Source organism: Hyaena hyaena, unplaced genomic scaffold, assembly GCF_003009895.1.
Source record: "Hyaena hyaena isolate Hyena2069 unplaced genomic scaffold, ASM300989v1 scaffold_501, whole genome shotgun sequence".
Lineage (NCBI taxonomy): Eukaryota > Metazoa > Chordata > Mammalia > Carnivora > Hyaenidae > Hyaena > Hyaena hyaena.
This window is the reverse complement of record NW_024081135.1, coordinates 1-25458: the sequence shown is the minus strand read 5'-3', so window position 1 is coordinate 25458 and position 25458 is coordinate 1.

Below are 25458 nucleotides of genomic sequence, written 5' to 3'. Positions count from 1 at the left end.
AGAGGGAGAGCTAAGAGTGATTATGGCCACTTTTTCAATCTACAGTAAATATTTAATAAGTCTTACTATATGCTGCTATTATTATTATTTTATTTATTATTATTATTACCTAGACTAGTTTAACTTAATTTATGTCACTTGCTACAGATATTCTCATCTCTGCTGTTAGATGTTTGAAAAGATTATCAAAAAAAGCTCACTAATCATCTAAGTGTCCTACTTGGACTCCTTTTTTTTTTAATGTTTATTTATTTATTTTTGAGAGAGAGTTTGGTCTTCTCATTGAAACACAAATGTAGTTTACTTTTAGAAATATACAGTTTGCCTTCTGAAAAATACCCCTAGTGACACTGTCATTACCAGAGGACTGTAAAAGGGGGGGACTATAATTCTTCATGTTGTAAATAAATAATATTTTATCTGCTTAGCAAGCCTTGGAAATTACTAGGCTTTAATGATCTAGTTTACACAATCCATTATTTGTTTGTGAGTTCTTCCTCAGTGGTTTTCATTTTGTAATTATTAATATTTCTTCATGGTTAGTTCATCTTTAATTGCCTTATATTTGAGGGAGAAAATATTGAGATCACTCAGTTGTTCTTATGAGGCCATAATATTTGTTCTTTTCAGAAATAAAAACATTGTAGACTTTTATGCTTATTAATTTTTGATTGTAGAGAATATCATTTTATGCAAGGTGTGTAGTGAATACGTTTAAGTTTATTACTTAAACAAATTCCATCAAGAGTATTAATGCTGATTTGATGATTTTCATTATTATGTCACTAGTATTCTGCCACATTTTACTTTCTTTGGTTTCTGAATCCATCTGAGGATTAGTATAAGCTTTTCCCTTTGTTATTGTAAAGGCAAGCAATGTAAAAAGGATGTGGATTTTTTTGTTGTTGTTGTTAGATAGGTAGAAGTTTATTGCAGAGTTAGAGGGATCTATAGTAGCTTGTGAAATAAATATGTCGAAAGAAAATATAAGCATTGCATTTCCCCACTGTAACCAGGACGGAATAAACATCATTGCCAGCCAATGGTTAAAAATGTGCTACTGTGTGTTTTATAAGTTATGGCACTATTATCATTCATAATTATCAGAAACCTTTGTGATGTTTTTTATCAGATTAGATGTTACCTTTGTTTATATTAGATGTTTATTAGATGTTTGTTTATATTATATATTATACCAATGCTAGTAATTCATAATTGAGCACTACCTCTGCACATTGGCCTATCCTAGCTAAATACTAGATAACAAACTGTTCCAAAAATTCAGTGGCTTCTAGAATATAATAATTTATTAATTCGTATAACATATGTGGATCATGTGTTCTGGAGCAGCATGAATGTGCAGTTCTGGCTTGAATATATCATGAGATTGCATTTAGACCTCAGTCAGGATTGTAGTCATTTGAAGGTTTGATGGGGACTGGAGGATCCAGTTCCAGTTTGGCTCATTCACATGACTGGTAAGTTGATGTTGGCTCTTGGTGGGAGACCTGTGTTCCTCTCCACATGGGACTTTCTATAGGGCAACTTGAATGCCCTCTTGACATGGTGGCTAGCTTCCCCAGAGTAAGCAATCCAAAAGACCAAGGCAGAGACCACAACACCTAACCTCCATGACTTAATATCCATAGTAACACATTACCACTTCTGTGTTCTTTGGTCACACAGGCTTCCCCTTGTTCAGTGTGCAAGGAAAGTACAAAAAGTGTGGAAACCAGAAAGCAGGGATCACTGGTTACCATCTTGGAGGTTGGCTACCAAAAACTGGTACCAAGTGACAATAGAATATCTATTAGGCCACCTTTCTCAATCATCAAATATTGGGTACACTTTTATGATGTGTGTGCTAGGTATGTCCTGCCCCATGCATAATCAGGAAGCCAGTGACTTATATCTTCCGTGCCTCCATATGCCCTGAGTTGTCAGAGTCCTTTACTATAATAACAGCAACCCTGTATCTTATCCAGAAGAATACAAGCCTTTTCTGGAGCTCTTCCTCTAGTCATGATACCTTTCTCAAAATATTTTTAGGGTCTAATAACCTTTCTAGTACTTTATGGAAGTTATAGAATAGTTTTCAAAAAATACACAATTTTATGTATAGTGTTAGTAGATTTAAGAGCATCCTCTCCCCTCAAGAAACTTAATATTCAGATTGAGTTAAGATATTTTTTCCAGAAGAGGTTGAAAGATTCCTAGTTCTTCCTATCCCATATTCTCTCGAGTAGCTCATTTTCTAACTCCACCCCATGCTACTTTTTGCTTTCAGTTTGCACACGTTTTTCTCTCTTATCTCTTCTTTCTCTTCCAGATTTTTATTTTATAGATTGACTTAGCCTCTCTTGTTAAAGACTTTCCTACCTCAACCTCCCTCAGTCTTGTTCTTCCTGTCCCTTCTGGAATGATGCACTGACAAATCCAAATAATAGCCTGGCACTGATGATCTTTCCTGGAGAGTGGGAGATCTTGCAGGAACAGAGTGGGGGGTGGGGGAGATGAAGAAGAGCTGGGGCTTACTATAGTATTCTCTTTGTCCTCTGGTGGAGAAAGAGGCCTAAAACCTTTGATACTTTAATATTTTTGGCCTCTTCACATTTAACATTTAGCAGCCATTGAGCGAACAAGAAAATATTCAAAATACTCTGGAGAGTTGTGCCTCTATGAGTTGCCTGAAGAATAACCACACTACATAACTGAATGTAGTTGAGATTCTCCTGATTATCCTGATAAGTTGTCATTTCATGTTCTCCTTGATATATTCTTTTCATAGGGATTTCTGTCTTAGTCAAACTTTTTAAAGCAATAGTAGACTTGTAAGAGTTGTAAAACTAGTACACAGAGATCCCATGTAGCCTTAACCCAACTTACAGTGACATCTTACATAACTGTATAGATTATCAAAACCAGGAAACTGACATTGGTACAATACTGTTAACTAGACTACAAACCTTATTCAAATGTTATCACTAATAACTTCATTTTGTGGGGCACCTGAGTGGCTCAGTCAGTTCAGCGCCCAACTCCCTTGATTTCAGCTCAGGTCATGATTTTACAGTTTTGTGAGTTTGAGCCCCACATTGGGCTCTGCACTGACCCTGCAGAGCCTGCTTGGGATTCTTTCTCTCTCTCTCTGTCTCTCCCTCTCTGTGTCTCTCTCGGTCTCTGTTTCTCTCGCTATCACTCTCTCTGTCTCTCTGTTTGTCTCTCTCTCTGACTATCCCTTGCTCATGCTCTCTTTACTGATAATAAATAAACTTAAAATTATTTTAAAAAATAGCTTTAAAATAACTGCATTTTATAGATGAGAAAAAGGAGGTTTATTTCAATTGCTAATTTCAAGTTTTCCTTGAGATTTGTGGTCATATTATATGAACTTTCATAGAAATCATTTGCCTCTATTGCCTGTTTGTACTCAGTGGAAGATCAAGAAAGAAAATGTAGCACTTATTTGACCATTCCAACTGATTAAGTTACAGCTGTGCTTTTAATTGAGAAGTCTTGCTTTTGATTAGAGACTTTACTTTTCTGCCAAGGAAGAAAGATGACTTTGCAGATTTTGACTGAAGGCCAGCTGGCACAATCACAACCCTGCAGGTAGATACTCCAAAATTGTGTCCCTGATACCAACTCCCAGTGGCCATAAAGCTTTGAGAAACAGCCTCAATTATTCTTTCAGTTACCACTGAAAGTGTAAGTTCTCACATGAAATAAAACAAAGTAACCTAGGAGTCAGTAGCCCCTAAAATGTCTGTGGGGGATTTCAAGAGTTGGGTGCATTCTTTGCGGGGATTTTAATTCCTTGCCCTTATTTGCTTCAGGGATTCTGTTCCTACATGTATGTTTTACTGTGCTTCTCTGTGTAATTCAGTATAAAACTCCTTGGATTTCAGGAAAACTCTAGTAGCCTAAAGTTTTTTGAGAATTTTTGTACGTTTTAGAGGGACACAGGAGAGGTTGACATTGCACAGTTGCACATGTAGCAATTTTAATCTTGGGTATTAGAATTCCTCCTTCCTAAAATTCTTTAGAGTCAACTTTGTGCCAGTGGCTTTCTTGGCTCATGTCTCTGCATCCAGTATCAGCACTACTTTCTGTATTTTCTCTTTTTCTCATTTATCTCTCCTGCCCTTGGGAGAGCAATCAATTCTTTCCCTTTTCTTTTCCCTTTCTCAGATACCTGGTCCTAAATCCTTAGGCTTGCAACACCTACTCAAGTCCTTATAAGTCATTTCTCCGATGATTTTCATTCTCTCTCCAAGAGACTATCTGGTACCAGGTGATAAGATGAAATGCCACTTTGCTATTAATCACTATTAATTTTATTAAACATTAATTATTCATGTAACCTTTCAACACCTTTCCTCATTCTCTGAATTCTCTAAAGCTCCTGGAATTTCTTCATTACCTTTCCATTTCTCCTAGTTTTCTTACCAGAATATTCTAGATCAGAACTACTGTGGATGCTGTATCTTCCATTAATGAATAAATTAATTCTTGTGCATCTTTGGTTAAGACTTCTGCTTGTATCCAAAAGCTACTTCTACTTCACCTTTTAAGAAAGACAGAACATAAACTTGGCACTCACTATCACAAATGTTGCAAACCTAGTTTGGAACCACAAAGTTAAAGGGAACATCACTAAAAAATTGCCAAAGAAGGATTTATTTTAGGATCTCATCAACTTGCATTTTAGATGTCAGTTTACCCTCCCAGTCTTGTCATCTCCTCTCCCTGTTGACCCAATTGAGCCTCCTATACTTAGTGTAGTGGTGTGCGCAGGGTGAGCACTCAACAAATATTTGTTAAATGTATTGACGGAAGAAAGTGTGCATTGTAGCAAATAGGCTGAATTGATAACCTTTTGAGGAGCCACAAAATAAACATTTTTCTACCCCTTATAAGCTTCCATATTGACTCCTGTGTGGTGTAAGTAAGGGATCACCTGGTCTCTTGGAAAGCAAGGTTGTAACGTGAACTGGATATTGTAACATATTTATTATCATGTCAGGGAGTAATGGGTTGACTGGTTAACAAAAAATACTACATCACTTAATACTGTTTGTATCATGATGCTGTCTGGAAAGTACTTTACCTATCCTTTTTATTCCAACCACAAATTTTGAGTAGCAACTTCCTTTCCTCCTGCTCTTAAAATGCTTGTCAGCTAAATCTCTCACATCGCCAAAAGTGGGTGGTGCACATATGCTAGCCTTGTCTTGTGTCACTTTTTATCATCCCAGTGTCATCAGGTTTAATGACGAGCTGAGGCTGGAGTGGGCATAGCTTCACCTCTTGTGTCGACCGAAGTGACAAACAGTCTAATGTGATTAGTGTTTGACTGAAATTGAGGATTTTTCCATATCAGAAGGGATAAAAAAAAGAAATGTAACTTTAAGGCCATCTCTGGGAAAAGAAACTGGATATATTCAGAGCCTGATAGGTTGGCTGCCCCTCTGTGTGATGGGAGAGCTAGTGTGGCAACCCTAGAAGCCCCAGTGTTAAGTCTTTCCCACATATAGTCACCTAGGCACTTCCATATCTCTGGGTGGGAGTGGTTGGAGTGGATAGTAGGTGGTCTGTAAGATGTGGTTTCCTTCTTTTCTTCTTTTTTCCATGTCTGAGGCATCAATTAGTCATTCATTCCTCATCCAGGTATCACTTATCCAGTAACCATTTCTGTGCTGCTCTGTACCAGGGCTAGGCACTGGTTCTACATCCCTGAAAAGCATGGGGTCTTGTCCTTCTGTTGCTTATAGTTTAGACCAGAAGATTTGGAGGTTGTTAGTCATAAAGCAGGATGGTAAGTGCAGGGACAAGGCTTATAGTCAGTCAATTATGGAACACATGGAAAAAGCATATGACACAGTTTGTGGGAGACTCCCTGGGTTTGTTGAGTTTTTGTTTGTTTGTTTGTTTGTTTGAATGTTTATTTATTTTTGAGAGAGAGAGAGAGACAGAGTGTGATCAGGACAGGGGCAGACACAGAATCTGAAGCAGGCTCCAGGTTCTTAGATGTTAGCACAGACCCCAATGCAGGGCTCAAACCCATGAACTGGGAGATCATGACCTGAGCTGAAGTTGGATGCCTAACTGACTGAGCCACCCAGGCACCCCTGGGTTGTTGAGGTTTAGAAGACAAGGAGTCAAGCAGGAGAATTGGAGGAGGTTGGTGGGAGGGATGGAAGAAGGGAGAGAATGTCTTCCAGGTGGAGGACACAGTGTGAGCAGAGACCCCCAGAAGAGGAAAATCATGGCATGCACAGAGTTATGAGTAGCATGGAGCTGTTTTATGAGGCAGAGAGTGGTAAGAGATGAGACTAGACAAAATAGTAGGATTTGGCTATGGAGAGCCTTGTAGGTTATGCTAGAAGTTCATACTTTGTCTTATAGGCTATGTGTCTTATAGGCTATCTTCCCTTAATATGCATATCAGATGGCAACAGGTATTCCTTTGTCTTGACCCACCTGGCTCACTCCAACCTCAATGGTCTCCTCTCTGGTGCTGGAGGCTTTTCATTGATTGGAGGAACTGACATTTTATGTTGCTTAAAGATTTCAGTCTTGCTGTGTTACAGTCCTTGGAGAACTGGCCTGTGGGCTTGCTTCTTCTCTTCTCATTTCAAATTCACTTCTCATTGATTATCTGCTTGACTTCTGTGGCACTCTGTGGCAGAGTTCAACAGGCTCTGAGTTCCAGCTGTTGTTCTAGGAAAATAAGAGACTCCTCTTCCTCCCAAGTTGTTCCCAGCATTGTTTATGTTAATTAAGACATGTCAAAGATTCCAGCCTCCATCTGCATCTCCATCTTCTAGCCTCTTCTATGAAAAAACCCAGGAAGCTTTAACATCATTTTAGTAGTAATACATGAAAATGTATAACTTATACCAAATTTCTCTGCCAACATTGTTGGGAACAAAATTCAATATTTGAAGAATCATTTTGCATGCATGCCTTCATATTTTCAGCACTACTCTGAATCCTGTTTCTAAGTGTGAAGTATGTCGTGAAGTTTATGTTTCTTACTTAAGAGGTGTAACATGATGGGGGAGTAAAAGAAAAATAAAACCTGAGAGCAAATTATCTTTGTCCCTGGATGGCATCTCAATGTTTTTCATGCTTAAAAATGATATTAACCCATGCGTATTGAGCACGTTTGATATGGCAGGCATTGTGCTAGATATTTTCATATATGTTACCTTATATAATCCTTACCCAATCATAGTGCAATAAAGAGTTCATTATTTCTCATGTTTATACATAATGTGACTGAATCCAAATCCATTTTTCTGAGGCACAGGAAAGCCAATCTCAGACATCAAGTATACAACAAGGAAAGGGTTGATTCAAGAGACAGCCAGATGAGGAGACAGGAGCACAAGCGTCAAATCCCCCATGCTGAAAGGGGAGAGAACAAATTTTTTGGAATCATAGTGGTTGAGATGACATACAGACTAATGAAAAAGGGCCGGGGGCCTCATGACTATTCATAAGGAACGATGGAGCATGTACATTGTACATATGTTCATGTATGTATGTATGAAATATACATCCCATGTTTACTGTAGGGTGGAGGCAACATCAGACTGAGGCAAAATTCAGGCCCTGATGTCAGGAGGTTATCTTAGGACAAGGAGCATAGGCTCTGGGCACGCTCCAAGAGCTGGTACAGACTGGATAGGGTCTTGGGCTTGTTATCTCAGGCTAGGAATATAGGGCCTTACTTGTTCCGAGGCTGGAACCAATTCAGTTGACCTTGAGTCCAGGATTCTTCATAAATAGCTAGTGGATCAGTTAGTGGGATCTAAAAAGGAATGATACCTGAGCAGGGAGAAATAGTTCCCTGAAAAACAAACTTTAAATTTTCTGCTAGTTTCAACCATTAACCCTATAGGACATGGTTTCAGTAATACAACAGAGGATCATAAAGCTAGCCAAATTATGGAAAGAGCCCAAATGTCCATCAATTGATGAATGGATAAAGAAGATGTGGTGTATGTATATACAATGGAATACTACTCAGCAATGAAAATGAATAAAATCTTGCCATTTGCAATAACACAGATGCAACTGAAGGAAATTATGCTAAGTGAAATAAGTCACTCAGAGAAAAGCAGATACCATATGTTTTCCTCAAATGATGAATTTGAGAAACTTAACAAAAGACCATAGGGGAAGAGAAGGGGAAAAATAGTTACAGAGAGGGAGGGACGCAAACCATAAGAGACTCTTAAATACAGAGAACAAACTGAGGGTTGATGGGAGGGTGGGGGTACGGGAAGTGGATGATGGGTATTGAGGAGGGCACTTGGGATGAGCACTGGGTGTTGTATGTAAGCAATAAATCGCGGGAATCTTCTCCCAAAGCCAAGAGCACACTGTAAACTCTGTATGTTAGATAATTTGACAATAAATTATAAATAAAAAATAAATAAAATAATTAATAAATAATAAAATAATAAATAAATAAATAATAAAAAGACATTCAGTTCTTTTCATGAGGGAAACAAACAAACAAAAAAAGGTCAGGTGAGTTTTCTCAGGGTCTATAGCCAGAGGCTAATGAAGGTGGATTGAGCCCAGGTCAGTCTGACTTCCTAAGCAGACTGTTGGGAGATTCTGGAGACGAGAGGAGATGGGGGCTAGTTGGATAGCTTCAAGGCATTATTAGCAGAAAAATAAATGCAATGTCTAGTATCTGAATGAACAATTAGTTTCATCTCTTTTATTAACCTTGGTCAATTAGTACTGGTCATCTGGAGAATGCAGTTGAACAGTGCTGAAATTAATTAGCTAGATATGTCATAGTGGAGTTAGATGGTGTCTACTCAGATGCTATTTATTTGACATTCTAAGTTTATTGGTAGAAAGGGTGTGATCACTGTGATACCAGATAGAAATATAGTGGAATGTCACTGGAGAGCAGTCAGAAGACTTGGGGCTAGCAGAGCTACATCAACAATTTCTCCTTTCCCTTTAAAATTTGCATTTGCCAATTCCTCAAAATCTGTTGAAATACTTACTTAAGGGGAAAACGCTTACAAATTTCCCAGTGAATATCTTCATATGGAAATTTTCTCAGGGAACATACTTTGAGCACATATGCCTTTTGGTGTTCTGTGTTTGACAAAATTGGATCAGCATTCAGCCCAGACAGACTTAATGTAAAATGCATAATAATAGTGATTCTGCATGTGTAACATCCCCCACTCCTATAAGTTGTCACCACTTTTGAGTCCCATTGTTCTTACCTACCAGGCATCTTTTCTCTTCTTAAACATGTGTTTTGTGGAGAGGGTTCAGAAAATAATACAGGCTTGGAAAGCACAGTAAGAATGCTAATAGAGCCATCAACCCTCAGATACCACCTTCTTGAAATCTGACTGAGCAAGGTGAGGAGTGCGGCTCATACCTTGTGCCTCCTCCTACATGATTGCAATTAACATTTTATCTGCCCTGTGTTTCAAGTCAAAGCTTTGGCATCATTCCCTGAAGGGTGAGGAAGGACCTTAATTACAGAACAGGTGCACTTACCACTGCCTGCTATATTCTGATGTCACCACCTCTGAGCTCCAGAGAGAGGTCAGGCAGATCCTAGGATGTCATGTGGCTCAAATCGAATATTTTAATTTAGAGACTCAGTAAGCTGCTCCATCAATTAAAACTGGCTGTACTTGCAACCAGCTTGCTTGCGCACAGCCAGGAGCCTTGATTCATTTCATTTCTTACTGACCCCATGACACAGTGGAGAGACAGTCAACATTTAGTGGGTGGTGGAGAGTTGCCAGAAGTCAAAAGAAGACTAATGATTGAAGAAGATATTAAAGGATAAGATTGGCATTTCAAATGATAGCACATATGTCATGCTGGCTAAATGATGGTGCTTGGTGGGGGTCCAGGGGAAGAGGTGTGCATTACTTTATAGTTTGTTAGCAACTAATAAATCCCCCATCTCAGTGAATTATCATAGAACTGTTTGCTTTTTGCTCAGGTATATTGCAGTGTAACTAAGTGGAAATTCTTTTCTATTTGATTTTTCAGGGGTCCAGGCTCTTTCCATCTTTTGATATTATCAATTAGTTCATGCTGTACTCCGGGAGGGAACTAGACTAACAAGGAAGGTGCTGCCTTTCAGAGGATGAGGTTGGGGCCAACTTTTTCTTCCTTTGATCCTCAGTCCAGGATTAATCCCAGAACCTAGGATGGGGTTGAGCCTGCAGAAATGTACATGTGGGGGAGGAGGGATAACTGAGAAGGAGGTGGCATGGCTGAAATTGCTCCACACATGAGTACAGCTGTGGACAGTGAGGGTCAAGGACCTATAAAACTTATTATCTCTCAAATCCACAAGACACTGCTTTGGCCATTATGCACTCAGGTTATAATGGGTTCAATCCCTGTTTCCAAATGTAAAACCTTACAGTTAACAGGTGCCCAGTCCATGGAGGCAGCTAACACTAACCTTACGGAGAAAGTTCTCTCTGGCAAGGCAAGCTCCCTGATTGCTTCAGAGAGCAGTTCCCGGCTTTAACTACAGGTAGGTCTTTGGAATCGATATCACACAATCAGCTTTTTTCAAAGAGGAACAGAGGCTAATGACTCACTCCCAATATTATTGGTCTCAGACGAAACATAATTTAGAATAAAGTATTGTTTTAGCAGCATTACCATCACTGCTTAAAATACACAGCAGCTATCATTTACATGTGCTGCCTGGTTATTATCTTGCTTATTTACAGAGAAAGTGGCTAGCTGTCACCCTGGCTTTCTTCCATAGTAAACCATGAATAATTTTTTGTTAAAGCTTGTACTTTGAATTTAAATATAACAGGGCCATTAGGGCCAGCTGCCACCATAAACACATGTATGATTTGTGTGTCTAGATGAGCAAATCTGCACTGCAAATAGTGGGGGGCTACACAGCAATATGTCACTCTGCCTCCCCTCCACCATACAGAATTAACTACTTGCCATGGAAATCGATTCACAACTAAATGTAATCGAAGAGTTAGGACGGGATAATATACAGTTGCCAAAGTGAAGTTTGATTTGGAATTTAAATCTTGTCTCAGGCTTGAGACACCGTTGTTGGCAATGCATATTGTTCCTTTCAAAACTCACTTGCAGATGGAAAGAACAATTCCTGAGTTAATGGACACAATGAGAATTGTATCCTCCTACTGACAATTTGAGGGACATATTTATTATCAAGTTATTGGGCGCATGATTCCTCTCTTTGATACCACCACCGTCCCCAGCAAGGAAGCTGCATTTGGATTTTATCAAGCTCGTAAATTTATACTTGTATTAACTTTGAATGATTCTAGTGGAGCGTATCACTAGTTGTGACAGGATTATTCATGAGTTAAATGATTCTGACTCAGTTAGAAGAGCACCCAGTCTTCTAGCCCTGGTGGAAGGAAACAGAATTGACAGGATGGCACCTCAGGGAAGCACATTGTTTGTTGTGCCTTTCTTCATGGAAACTTTCCTCAGAGATTTGACAACAGACCCCAGCAGGGAGCTGGGCCTGAGGTGGCACTGGTTTGGCAGAGGTCCTTGCTGTAGGCATTGGTTATGTGCAGGATGAGAAGTATGTGTGTGTGTGTTTGTGTGTGTGTGTGTGAGAGAGAGAGAGAGAGACAGAGAGAGAGAGAGAGTTCTTTGCTATTCATTTCCAGGTGCTGCTTTTGATCGCACATTGTATACATGCTTGGAATATCTACAAAGCAGGGGATCCCTCCAAACTGTTCTTTGGAAAAAAATTATGTGAGAAAACATATAAGGAGCATATATGGAGCCATTTAGGAAAACCAAGAGCTCTTCTGGGATGTTCTCATGCTCCTTTTCTGGTTTAGTATTTTGATTGTCATTGGGTTGGGTTGACGTGTATCTGTTAAGTCTTAGCATTACTTGAGACCCTAAACGCCTTCTTTAGGTCTTTCCTATGTCTCAGATCCCTACTGTGAACCCAGTTGTGTGATTGATGACACCAAAGGGGAAGAAAGAATGGAGTGATTCAATGACAGAGAGGCTGAGAGCCTGGAGGCTAAGCTGCTATGACTCTTCATGTAACACCCACACTAGTTTGTGTAAAATCACAGTGCTACTGAAGGCAAAGGCCTCTAGACCAGGAGTTAGAGGTCCTAGGTCTGGCTTCTATCTTTGTCTGACTTAAGACCTCAGACTATTCATTGTAGTCCTATGTAGATACTGCACCTTCCTCATTTGCTACTTGTCCTATTTTCCCTCTTTGGATTGTGCTGTGGATGTATTGAGAGGGAAGTCATGAAAGAACTTTGAGAAATAAATAATGCTCAATGGCATATAGGACACACTTCAGAAGTACAAGCTAGACCCTTTGAATCCAAATATTCCACTGCAGCAAGTATATAAGAGAAAGGGTTTCATTCTTAGGCACTTATTCAAAAACTATTTTGACTATCCTTATTATATACAAATAAGTATGACATCAGAATTATACTATGTCAGAATAATTTCTTCTGAAATGGTTTAGAAGATGAGAACCAGAGAGAAGCTAGACTACATGTCTTCATCTGATTTTTTTGGATTTGGGGGTGTGGGATGGGGTGATATTGTCTCAAAAGATAATTGCAATTAACAAGGATATGGTCTCTTTCCCAATTAAAGTACTGATTGATGGAACAGGACAAATACAAACCTGGGCCATAACATGGTGACTGGGAGAAATAAATGGTTTAAAACCAGCAGTATGACAAATGGTCAAAACAAACATGCACCCTCTGGTTATTACAACCCTTTATTGTTATATATCATTAAGTAACCTGGTGTTTTATGTAATGTAGAAGTTATTAACCCACCAGAAACAAGGGAAGATGCTGCATCCTCCAACATCCCTAGAAATTTAAATGGCAATCGAATAGGCTGGCTTTTTGTTTTTTATTTTTTATTAAAAATTTTTAAATTGTTTTTTTTTTTAAATTTTTGAGATGGAGACAGAGTACAAGCAGGAGAGGGGCAGAGAGAGAGGGAGACACAGAACTCAAAGGAGGCTCCAGGCTCTGAGCTGTAAGCAAAGAGCCCAATGCAGGGCTTGAACCCACAGACCTTGAGACCATGATCTGAGCCAAAGTCAGTTGCTTGACTGACTGAGCCACCCAGGTGCCCCAAGTAGGCAGACTTTTTAAGCTATGCCTGAGTAACGTGTATTGTCTTACCCCTTATTATATATTGAAAAACAAAGAAACCAAAAAAAAAAAAAAAGCCCCAAAAACTACAGGGTGGGTGCCAGAAAGAAAGAAACTTTGGAGTCAATCCACTCTGTCCCCTTTGCACAGATGAAGATAATATGGCTTCTCAGATAGTGGAAGCTGAAAACATGACTATATCTTGGCCTCTACAGCCAAATTAAGTATTTGCCACATAGTAGGTTCTAAGTAAAAAGTTAATGATAACTCTTAGGGATAAGGAACTTCAACAATAGAACACCAACAGATAGGAAAATAAGACACTTGCCAGAGCTCACAGGGTTGTGCCTCGGGTTAGACAATCTGAGTTCTAGTCCTAGTTCTACCATGTCTAGTTTATGCAATGTCTGTCATTTCCTTTACCCTGAGTTTCCTCTATTTCCATTGTAAATAGTATTTTCTCTTCTACCCTAAAGTAGTACTTTTGAATAAGTGGGAAACGAGGTATAAATGCACTTTGGAAAATGTCAGCTAGTCTCCTCTATAGCTTGTAAATCTGTCTTGTAGATAAACTAATGAGATCAGGATCTCTTTGAGGAAAGATTAGGGAAGGAACAGGAAACAGCAAACTGAGATATTCTTCTGATGGTTGAAGTGGTTGGTTGTTACTTATTCCTCCTCATCTCCCCTGGTGTATGGACTTACTTAGCTAGGTTAGGGCAGTGCCGTGGAAATCAGTGTGGGCTATTTTGATTATTAGGGTGTATCTCTTATGAGACGTACAAGATAAAATGTTCTAGGAGTTCAGAATCTAAGACTCTTATAACAACACTGCCAGGAGCATAGGGTAACAGTAATGAACCCATCAAAGAGAGAGGGGGGGATAATTCCTTGTATTTAAAAAGCTCTCACTCAATTTTGAAAAGTATCCTTAAACATTTCTCTCTTTCTTTTTAGTGCTTCAGAGGTCAGAGAGTAAAACTCTGTTGTTTGGAAGGCCAGATGTAACAAAACAATTGACGTATGAATATTCATATTTTATTATAAAATTCAGCCAAATACCAACTATCCAAGAGTATTTAAAAATGTGAACCAGTGAATTAAAATTTTATTGACATTCTATATTTTGACATTGATTACTTGTCTCTGTTGTAATGGTGTAGATGTCTCATAAGAAAATCCATTAAATTTGTTCCCACTTCAAAGTGGTCAGGTAGCCACAGCTTTCCTTAAGTCAATTAAAGGAGAAGTCAGGTAATTGTAATGTGAGCTTTACTCCAAGACGATTTCCTATCATTGATAATAGATTGAAAACACTTATTATTGTATCTCCTATCTTTCCAGTATTAGGATATACTATTTCCCATTGATCATGCCATGGTTGTAATAGGATGCTGTAATTTAGGTTTAAAATTGTTTTAATGCTTATTTTTGAGAGAGAGAGAGAGAGAGAGAGAGAGAGAGAGAGAGTATACCAAATAGGTTCCATGCCGTCAGCACAGAGTCCGATTCAGGGCTCAATCCCACGAATGTGAGATCATGACTTGAGGTAAAATCTAGAATTTGATGTTTAACTGACTGAGCCACTCAGGTGCCCTGATAATTTCTGTATATAGAAACAAAAACAGTCCACTTGGCCACTATAAGTGTAAACTCTTTTAGGAATGGTTTTGCTATAATGAAAGCTTTTTTAAGACCAAGTATGATTCTTGAAGTCCCATTCATTCACACCCCCATCTCATCTGACTAAGACCTTTCATGGACAGTCACCATAACTAAGTATTGGAGATTTCCAGTATTTCCAATATAAGCTTGAGGTGACCTAAATATCAAGACTTAAAATTTAATGGTTTTTACATATATTAATTATATTTTATTAGTGAAAGCAAATGTTTGTCTTTCTGCTTTTGTTTCCCCACTCCAAGTTTGGAAGAAGTATATTCTGTCTTATGTTTTCTAGACTTTCCAGGTGTGCATCTTTCCTGAAGGGGAGAATGGTTTCCTTAGGCCAGTGTTTCTCAAACTGAGGTCCAAGGATTCCCTATAGTTAAAATGCCGATACCTCAGATCTACTAAATTAGAACCACTGGGGTTTGAGACTTAAGAACCTAAACATATAACTGATTTTCCAGGTAATTCTTATGCATGCTAATGTTTGAAAACCACAACTATTGGCTTTGATGGAACCTCATATGTGTAGTGTCCTACAGTGCAGAGGAAACTGATGAAGGAAAGGGGGAGAACATCCTCTGATGGGCTACAAGTATATGCTAGAGGAGAGTCCTGTTTCTATATACTTATACAGAGGACTTCTTTTCTTTTTAGAAAAGTTTCTTCTGTTTGTTGCTCACCTTCTGGTCACTACGATTTCGGCATTATCCAATTGGATGGATTGCCCCAGTGCTGTGGGTGCCTAAGGTTTATATGTGGGGTGAAGGACTGGGTACAGGAATACCAGCACTCACCTTCCCTCTGGTGGCAAAAAAGCATTTCCTTTGCAAGAGTAATTTTTCTCTCAATCTCATTGTGGCTTTATAAATGTGAACATTCTTGTCTTGTCTGAAGAAACACATTAAATTTGACCCCATGCCTTCCATAGGTGGGTGAGTATGGGTTTCCTGATGTGCTAAAATCCTATATTAGCTTTGTTACACTACTTTTGACTCTCTCACCCAACACAAATCCATCAAAACCTACTCTTTTCCCTCAGCACTCACCCCCTGGTGAGCTAGGAAAGAATTTGGCCCCCTTAGTAATGTTTAGAATTTTTCTCGTTCCCAACTTAGAAAATGTGCTGCTTGATTACTCTGGTTGCCATGGCTACAGGTCTAATTTCCTTTCAGATCTGATCTGTCTTTTGGTGTCACATGTTCCCTATAGTTTGATCTGTAAGGGAGGTTTTTAGAAATTCATCTACTAGGTGTCATGAGCAAATAATATATTAGGACATCAAAGTAGGCCATTCATAAGCTTAGCATCAGAGAATAATCACTAATATTCCTGATGGTATATTTAAAAATAAAATTCTGAAAAATGCATCTTCCTGAATTTTCCTTTGGGTGTCTACACTCTCCTTCCTTCTCTGCCTGAATATTTTCAACATTGTCTCATAACCTTTATGGTCTACTTTTATCTAATGAATCTTACTGAACCTATAAATATTTGTGAAAGCTTCTGATCTCCATTGGCAGGCAAACTGGCTTTGTTTGTTTATTATTTTAGATGAGAATTCAGATTGTCCCCGCAGTACTCGACAGTGTCCACTATTAATAAAACGTTAGCTGTTTTTAACTGTCATCTTTAGTCTCTTCTCACTTAGGCAGTAAGGAGGCCTAGATTGTTCAGAGAATTCCCCAGAAGTTCAGTTAGAAGCAATGAACATTCACTGTTTGGTGTTTTTTTTTGTTTGTTTTTTTTTATGCAATTTTGCCCAATGCTGATTTCAAAAACATCTCAGGTGCCTAAGAGAATTTTTGCCTTGCAGGATTCCAACCCACTCAAATAATCACATTTAGGACTACCAGATGAATTGACACTGCACACATCAACCTTTCCACAAGACACACATTTCTTCAGAGATTTAGGTACCTGTTTTAAAAGATTACCATCCTACATTTTGTCCTCATTTTGGTGCTCATTAAAAAAAAATAATCCACAGATTTGAAAATAAAATACAAACTTAATGGCAAATTTATTGATAATTGGGCCTTGACATAATGTGGAAGGAGAATTTATTCCTATACTGGCCAGATAGAAATTCTTTAAGGAGATGTTTCAGCAAAAGCACAATTAGAATGACTAGTGCAGTCATTTGAAAACAACTAAGATTTTTTTCTTTAGCTCACCTGGTGTCTTTACAGATTTACCTATTCATGCACATGGATAGAGCCAGGCTGACAGACTTGTCAGACTACGAAAGGCATGTGGTGTCAGGCTTTTTAATGCTTGATGAAGCATGAATCCAAATGGAACAACATGAATAAATTCATTCTTGGGATTTGTAAATAAATGCATTAAATGTCTTGAATATTTAATTCACTTGTTCCTAATAATATTTGTTGACTTGGAAGATAATAAAGCATAATGACTCCTAACCTCCTAAATGGGAATAATCCCTAGGAGCTGTCATTAATATGGAAAATTTTAGAAGGTTGGGTTTCAGTGGCTAATAATAAATGTGCTGCCTGCTTGAAATAGTGTTTGATGGGTGTTAACCTTCTCTTGGAAGGGAAATTTGCAAAAGCTGCATTTATACATTCCTTAGACACAGTATTCTTTCACTTTGTCGAGTATCTTTGTCCATTGTGTCCACTCTGGATTTTTTAACATCAAAATATTAATTTTAAAGACAACCACAACAATGTTAGAGGAACTATATTTGAGAAAATACCAGAAAATTCAACACATTTAAAAGTATCAAATGGTTTTCTCTGAATTAATTCATCCAACAACAGAACAAATTGTCTTCCAAATCTGATTTTCTAAAAACACCATTAAGATATTCAGCAATGATAAAAGACCTTAGCAGTCTACATGGGGGGGGGGGCGGGCAGAGAATAACCGTCATTACAGAAATCAATAACTGGCTTTTTCCCTGTGTCAATATAACTTTGTGGACAAGGAAATATATTATTACTGAGCTAAAACTAGGAGAGGAACCCAGGCCTCATTTTAAAGATGGCAACATGGAGGTCCAATGTAGCTGATGGCAACATGGAGGTCCAAGGCTCCCGGTGGCAGAGATTTTGCAGAAACTTGATTTCAGGGGGAGAAATGAGAATAAAAGAATAATTTGGCTTGTTGGATTTCTCTGAGCTCCTGCCATATCCTGAAGCTCTCTAAATCATGAGAGAAAGTAAATTACCTTGAGTGTTATTTAATTTTATCATCTTTCTTTGAAAGTTGGACATTTTAATAGGTGATAAATCTCTAATTAATCAAAATATTGGTTAACCAGAAATCTGAGTTTGAACCATGATAGATGATGGAGAATTTCCCTTTGTGTTTTGTTGTTTTGTCCAGTATTTTATTCCAGCAGGGACTTTTCTTCATTGTCTCATTTACTAACATTTACAATGTTATTCAGTTGTTTTTCTGAAGGGCTTTCTCTTTTTTTCTTACTTCAGGGTGAGAAATTATTGACCTTTTGAGTAAACAGCATTTAATGAGGTCCCACTCCTGCTAAGTGAAATGAGATTCAAATGCTGACCATTGAGATGACTGGGAAGTAAACTGTGTGCAGCTAAGCTATTCCACTCAGACCCCAAAGAAATGTGTCCTTGGAAGGAACTAGAATTAGTCCTAGGTAATTTGCAATGTCTTTAAATCTGGGCCTCCATTCTGCATTGTGTCAAGGTATACAGTCTCTTAATAGTCCCTGAGATGGTGGAGATGATGATATTTTAGAGCAATTCTTCATAAGTTATTTGGGAAGGTAAACAGAAATAGAGAAAAAAACGCCCATATTTTGTTTGTGGTCTTTGAAATCCATATCCAGGAAATAGTCTTTGGAATCTATATCATTTTATTGCAGTATCATAAATTTAGCTGAATTTCACATTGCTCTAAAAGTAAAAACCTGCTCTAATGTTATATATTATCACAAGGATTCAGTTATACTCTGGGTCAAGTTATGGTTGCTAAAACTACCTCCACAGAAAGTTATCGGATATTAACTTAAAAAGAAGTTTGCTCTTTTTCTTATTTTCAGAATAGAAATGGATTTCATTGTGCCTTATCCAAGGAAAAGAAAAATGTTCTCTATTTTAAAAATAAAACACTAGTCACATCTTATAATATTTATCTGAAGGGATGGTTGCAGTTGTTTCAAAGCTTCATGCCTTTCCTGGAAGAATGAGACTAAATGGTGTCTATCATTTCTAGATATTTCATGTCATGTTCTAGCCTGGCTGTCATCTGGGATATTAAATGCACCAAAGATTCTTGGTGGATTAAAGGCAAACAAATCTTAATTTATTCGGTGAACATGCTGAGTGCCACATATCTATGAATTCCTGAACTCTATAGGCAGAATCAAAGAAAGCATAGTTCCTTTCCTTGAAAAGGTTGGACTAGAGAGTAAAATCTGCCAATGGTGAAAACAAAGTATAATGAATGACAGTAGAAAGTACAGAGGCTATAGAGAAGAGGTGTCATATTTTCTCGGTGAAAGTGGGAATAAAGTGTCAGCAAAGGCTTCCTATATGAAATGATAACTAATTTGGATGATGAAAAGCAAAGAGAAAATAGTTAACAAGAATGGAGCGTGGGGAAAATTTCATGCAAAGGATAGAGAATATATAGAAAAATACAGTGGTTCAGCAAAATTGGAGGACCAATTGCCTTGAGGGAAACAAGACAGGTTAGGCAGGGGCCATGTCCTGATGACCTTATTTCCCTTGGCAAAGAATATGCGTTGTATTTTTGGAGCCAGGAGAGCCTCCTGACAAGGTTTAGGGTGGCATCATCAAATTTGTATTTTAGAAAGATCAGTCTGTTGAGAATGAATTGTAGGGGAGCAGGATGAGAGGCAGGGAGACCTTTGGAGGTAAAAGATTGTGGTGACCTATGTTGAAATAAGGATCGATTGGCTGTGAGGGGAGAGTGAAGGAGAATGCCTATGTATTAACTAGGACATCTCAGTAAATAGGACCAGAATCATCCCTAAAGATGGTGGTCATGAGTTTGGAGTTTGAAGTTTGAATTTTAATTTTGAAGATATTTTGTGATATTCTTTAAGGAGAAGGGACTAATGAATGATTGAATGATATTTGCGTGTGTTTGTGCATGCATGTGTGTGTATGTGTGTCCGACCACGTACACATGTGTGCATCTTATTGTTGATAATAACGGAACACACGTGTTGTGGGCAAAAGAGAGTAGTCTAGACCCACAATCTGGATGGTGAAGAAACCATCTGAGAGGAGTTGGTGAAAGTTGAAGACCAGATTTTGAAGATAAGGAGCAAAACACATAGCTATGAGGACTGGACTGGATCCCTGGTTATCTTTATCTACTCCTCAGCTCCTTTGGTTGTATTTCCTAGGCAAGAAGGCAAATAGGAGGCTGGTTAGGGTCTATGATTTCATCCCAAGCACTGAAAAGTTGGGACACATGCATCAACATTGATTGGGAATGATAATATACCCCACGTTAATCACTAATGCATACTAATTAGTAGGGATAGAGTATCAATCAATAAGTCTTCCTAGATGGAATGGCATCTCTGTGGAGTCTTAGATGACAAGAGCAAAGGTGGCAAAAAATGCTGAAGGAGATGTTCTAGGCAGAAGAACATTTGCAAAGGACCATTTTCTTAATGATAAAAGAATTTTCCCTATGTGCCTAGAATTTATTTATTTATTTAATATAATGTATTGCCAAATTGGCTATAGTGTATAAAGTGTGCTCTTGGTTTTTGGGGTAGATTCCCGTGGCTCATCGCTTACATACATCACCCAGTGCTTATCCCAACAAGTTCCCTCTTCAATGACGGTCACCCATTTTCCTCTCTCCTCCACTCCCCATCCACCCTCCTTTTGTTCTCTGTATTTAAGGGTTTCTTATGGTTTGTCTCCCTCCCTCTCTGTTTGTAACTATTTTCCCCTTCCCTTCCTCCATGGTCTTATGTTAAGTTTCTCAAGATCCACAGATGAGTGAAAACATGATATCTGCCCTTCTTTGACTGACTTATTTCACTCAGCATAATACCTTCCAATTCCATTCACATTGCTGCAAATGGCATGATTTCATTCTTTCTCATTGCCAAGTAGTATTCCATTGTATATATGAACTACATCTTCTTTATCTGTTCATCAGTTGATGGGCAAACTCAATACCTGAAAAACAAGTTATCCAGTGAAGAAATGGGCAGATGACATGAATAGACACTTTTCCAAAGAAGACATTCAGATGATCAACAGACACATGAGAAGATGCTCAACATGACTCATCATCAGGGAAATACAAATCACTAAGATATCATCTCACACTGGTCAGAGTGGCTAAAATTAACGACTCAGGAAACTAGATCCTGGTGAGGATGTGGAGATACAGGAATGCAAACTGGTGCAGCCACTCTGGAAAACACTGTGGAGTTTCCTCAAAAAATTAAAAATAGAACTGCCCTACGACCCAGCGATAGTACTACTAGGAATTTATCCAACGGATACAAGAATGCTGACTGATAGAAGCATATGTACCCCAATGTTTATAGCAGTGCTTACAACAATATCCAAATTATGGAAAGAGCCTAGAAGTTGTTTAAAAACATATTTAACCCATCACAAAGAAGATAGTGCCTTCAGAATTCAGTTCAAAAGTAGTAAAACATTACTGGGAAAAATAAAAGTTGCTAATACATTTAAAAGGATCATTTACATCATCTTACTCAGTGGTTCCCAGGAATAGTCAAATACAGCAATGGAGAGAGCATGGGCACTGAGAATGGATTGTCTAGGTTGAGACCCCAGCTTTCCACTTCATGACTTGTGTCCTCTGGCAAGTTTTGCTTTATTTTGAAGCATTTCTGGGCCTTGATTTCCTTAGCTATGAAAACAAGACAATACCTGATTTCCAGAGTTGTAAAGTGCTCAGCAACTGCTCCATGTTAGCCAATGTTGTTACATTTTTAATTTTTCTTAACACATATCCATGGATCAGTTTGTTTAGAAACACTAATAGAGGCTTTGGAAAATATAGTTTTCTGACTCCCCAAACTTAGGATTTTTCATTCATTAAAGGTAAAATAACAGAAATTATGAGCTTTTAGAAAGCATGAAAAATTTGGGGAATTAGTGCACATTGTCAATGTGCACAGAAACTTGATCCAGAGAGATTAAGTTACTTATGCAAGGTGAAACAAAAACATCAAGATGGAGACAACTCCATAAACCAGGTCTGCTCACTGTAAGTTTGGAAATACCTCCTTGCCCTCCCCCCAAATCTATTGAAAACATTTTAAGTCAAACAAAATTACTATGTATAGAAGAGAGGCACTATGTTAAAGCAGCCATAGTAAGAAGGAAATTAGTTTACGTCAATGAAGAAAACAACAACAACAACAACAACAAAAACCACCATGAATCCAGAAAGAACTTAATCCTAGGTGGTAGAAACATAGATATATCTAAAATGGAAAATGTTTGAAGGAGAGAGTCCAAAACAGTGAAGTATGGAGAAAATATCTCACTTGAGAAAATCTTGAAGATGTCAGACTAAGGGGACATATTCATGCTTGGTTGGAGGGGGTAAGTAAGGGGTCTCTCCAGACAGCTGAGCACAGATTAGTGAATCCAAGTAAAAGTGATTCAAGCAGAGTTTGGATGTGCCCCACCAATAGGGATTCAAAACAGAGATGCATGCATTTGACGAGGGTTAAATTTAGTAATGCCTAAGGTATTCTTCATAATTCCTTGATGGAGAAATGGGGAACTGAGTCTAAAAGTGGCAAACTTTTTGGTGTTAAGAATTTATTATTTTGAAAAGTTGAATAGAATATGGTCTGGAATATGAAAAGAAGTAACTTCTGCAATTCCCTGCATGTATCATGTTTCTGATGACTCTAGAAACAAAAGGAGCCAGGCAAAAGATGGCAAAGTTTCATCAATGTAGCCAATTTCTAATGGAATTACCACGGAATAAGAAAAGTAGTCTCTGAGGGGAACATCAAATTTTGATCAGAAATTTTTTTCATTGACATTTACATGGTGTACGTGATATGTTAATTATTGTTTCTATCCTTTTATCTCTGATTATGGAAGATATGAAGGCTCCATCTGAATCTAAGGAGCTGTTGAAATTCACTGCACTCAGCCTCACAAGCAGATGAAGGCTCATTTGCAGCCCTGCTTTGGTCAGACATTTGATGGTGGCACTTGTGCTGGTTCAGGTGTTTCTCAGTGTGTGTTGATGGTAAAACCCTCATTCTGACCATTCCCAGGCACCATGGCATCATAACTGAAGATAAGGGCATCTTTAATTTTCTCCCTCCTTTTATTTTATTATGAGGTATTTTCAGTGCTCCAAAACTGACAGGGAATAATAAACTCCTATGTATTCATTACCTAGATTTAACATTTCATCATATTTCCTTTATCTCTCCTCTTTTAATTCTTTAAATGAATAAAAAAATTACAGATAATTGCCCACTTTGAGAAGCACTTGCTGGCAACTAGAAATGAGAAGAAAAATAATGCAAAGGAGAGCTTTTTCATCACCAAATTTAATTTCAACGGAGGGAAGAAAATACACATTTTACAGCACCTCCTATAGGTTTGATGCTAGGCTAAATACTTCCATTTACATTCAGTGGTATGCTGGTGATCCGGCTTTTAGAGGAAGAAAAGAAAAAACAATAACCTGATGTGCACTATTTGCTGATCTTGTAGGTGTGTCAGGACCACCCATTATGGCTGATTTTGAGCTACCAACAGTTTAACAACTGGCGTACAAAATTCCTGAATCTGCTCTTGTGAATTAGGGCAAGCTGGCTCCAGCATATACTGCATGTATTCATTCACTGAACAGGTCTTCATGGGGATCTTTGATGTGCTATAAATTCTGTGCAAGTAGCATCTCTGTAAGTCTGGCTTTCTACTGGACTTTTGTCATGAGAGATTGAGATATTATTATCTTCCTTTTGTGGATGTAGAACCTGAGGTCCCAAGAAGTTAGGTATATATAGCTTTCTTCATACAGAGATTTCTATTGATTAGATGCCCCTTTCTCTTTGGCATTTACCTTCTCCATCCATGCAGCCTAATTTATACGTGTGTCTACATAACTCTATCTGTGGCTCACCTGAGCTTTCTTTGCTTGGAAACAAGGCAGGTAGAGTAGTCTGGTGAATTAACATCCCCTGGGAGCTACCTTCATTCAGTGACCGACTGATGGGAATTAGCAGATAAATACCCCATCTCCTTCACGCTTTGAACGGTATAACCTTGAAGTCTGTGTTTTACCCTGGATTCTCTAGAGGAATTAGGCTCACAGGGTTTAGTTTCTTTCATTAGTAACTGACTTGAAAACACACCCTTTTTGACTGTTTACTTTTTTTCCCCTCCCTACACCTGTACCTGGATTTCCTGCAGTAACCTCCCAGATGGCAGTAACTTGCCATGGAATCCCTCTCTCAGTCTCTGTTTCTGGGGGAAACTCGGACTAAAACAGGTGCCTGGTTAGCTGAGTCCAGAGTTTGCCTACTTTTTCTGCCTACTATCCTGCTTCCTAAAGCTCACTCTTTACCTTAACATTTCTGATTCATGATAAAATGCCAAGATCTCAGTGAGGGTGAACACGCCTGGAAGAGCTGTCTTCCTTCTCCCACTGGCATTCCTAGTCCATGACCTTGGGGGAAAATCCAGCTTCACCAGAGATCAGGTCCATAGGATAATGCAGCCACATAACCACATTTTTTCATGTTCCAAGCATATATCTCGAGTCTGGCTCTCTTACCTGCTGAACTGAGCAGACATGGAAAATCAGGAAGGGTGATTAAAGATAACAATTTATTTCTCACCTGTAAATCCAGGCTGTGGAGTCACTTTGAGGAGCCTGGCGTGTCCCCATGGTAGCCATCTTCCCACCCCTTCCCACCAAGCCCTCTTAGCCACACTCAGGAATCTGAAACCAAAAGTACTTTCTAAACAAAAGGCCTTTCAGGTACATAATTCTTTCTTGAGTTTACTATTTCAAAGTGGCTCTGTCTGGGCAGAAAGGAGAATAAGTGATTTAGAAGACACCATTATAGAAAAACAAGAAGCTGACAAAAAAAGAGACAAACTGATCTGGGAACAGGAAATAAGAATTCGAGAGCTCAGCGATACGGTCAAACGCAACAATATTTGTATCATAGGAATCCCATAGGAAGAGGAAGAGAGAGGGAAAGGTGCTGAAGGAGTCCTGGAACAAATTATAGCAGAGAACTTCCCCGACTTGGGGAAGGAAGTAAATGTGGAAATACAAGAGGCTCAGAGGACTCTCCTCAGACCTAACTTGAATCGATCTTCTACACAGCATATCATAGTAAAAATGGCAAAATACAAGGACAAAGAGAATTTTGAAAGCAGCTAGGGAGAAAAGGGCCCTAACATACAAAGGGAAACCTATCAGAGTGGTGACAGACCTATCTACTGAAACTTGGCAGGTCAGAAAGGAAAGGCAGGAGATCTTCAATGTGATGAACAGTAAAAATATGCAGCCAAGAATCCTCTATCCAGCAAGCCTGTCATTCAAAATAGGAGAGATAAAAACCTTTCCAAATAAACAGAAATTG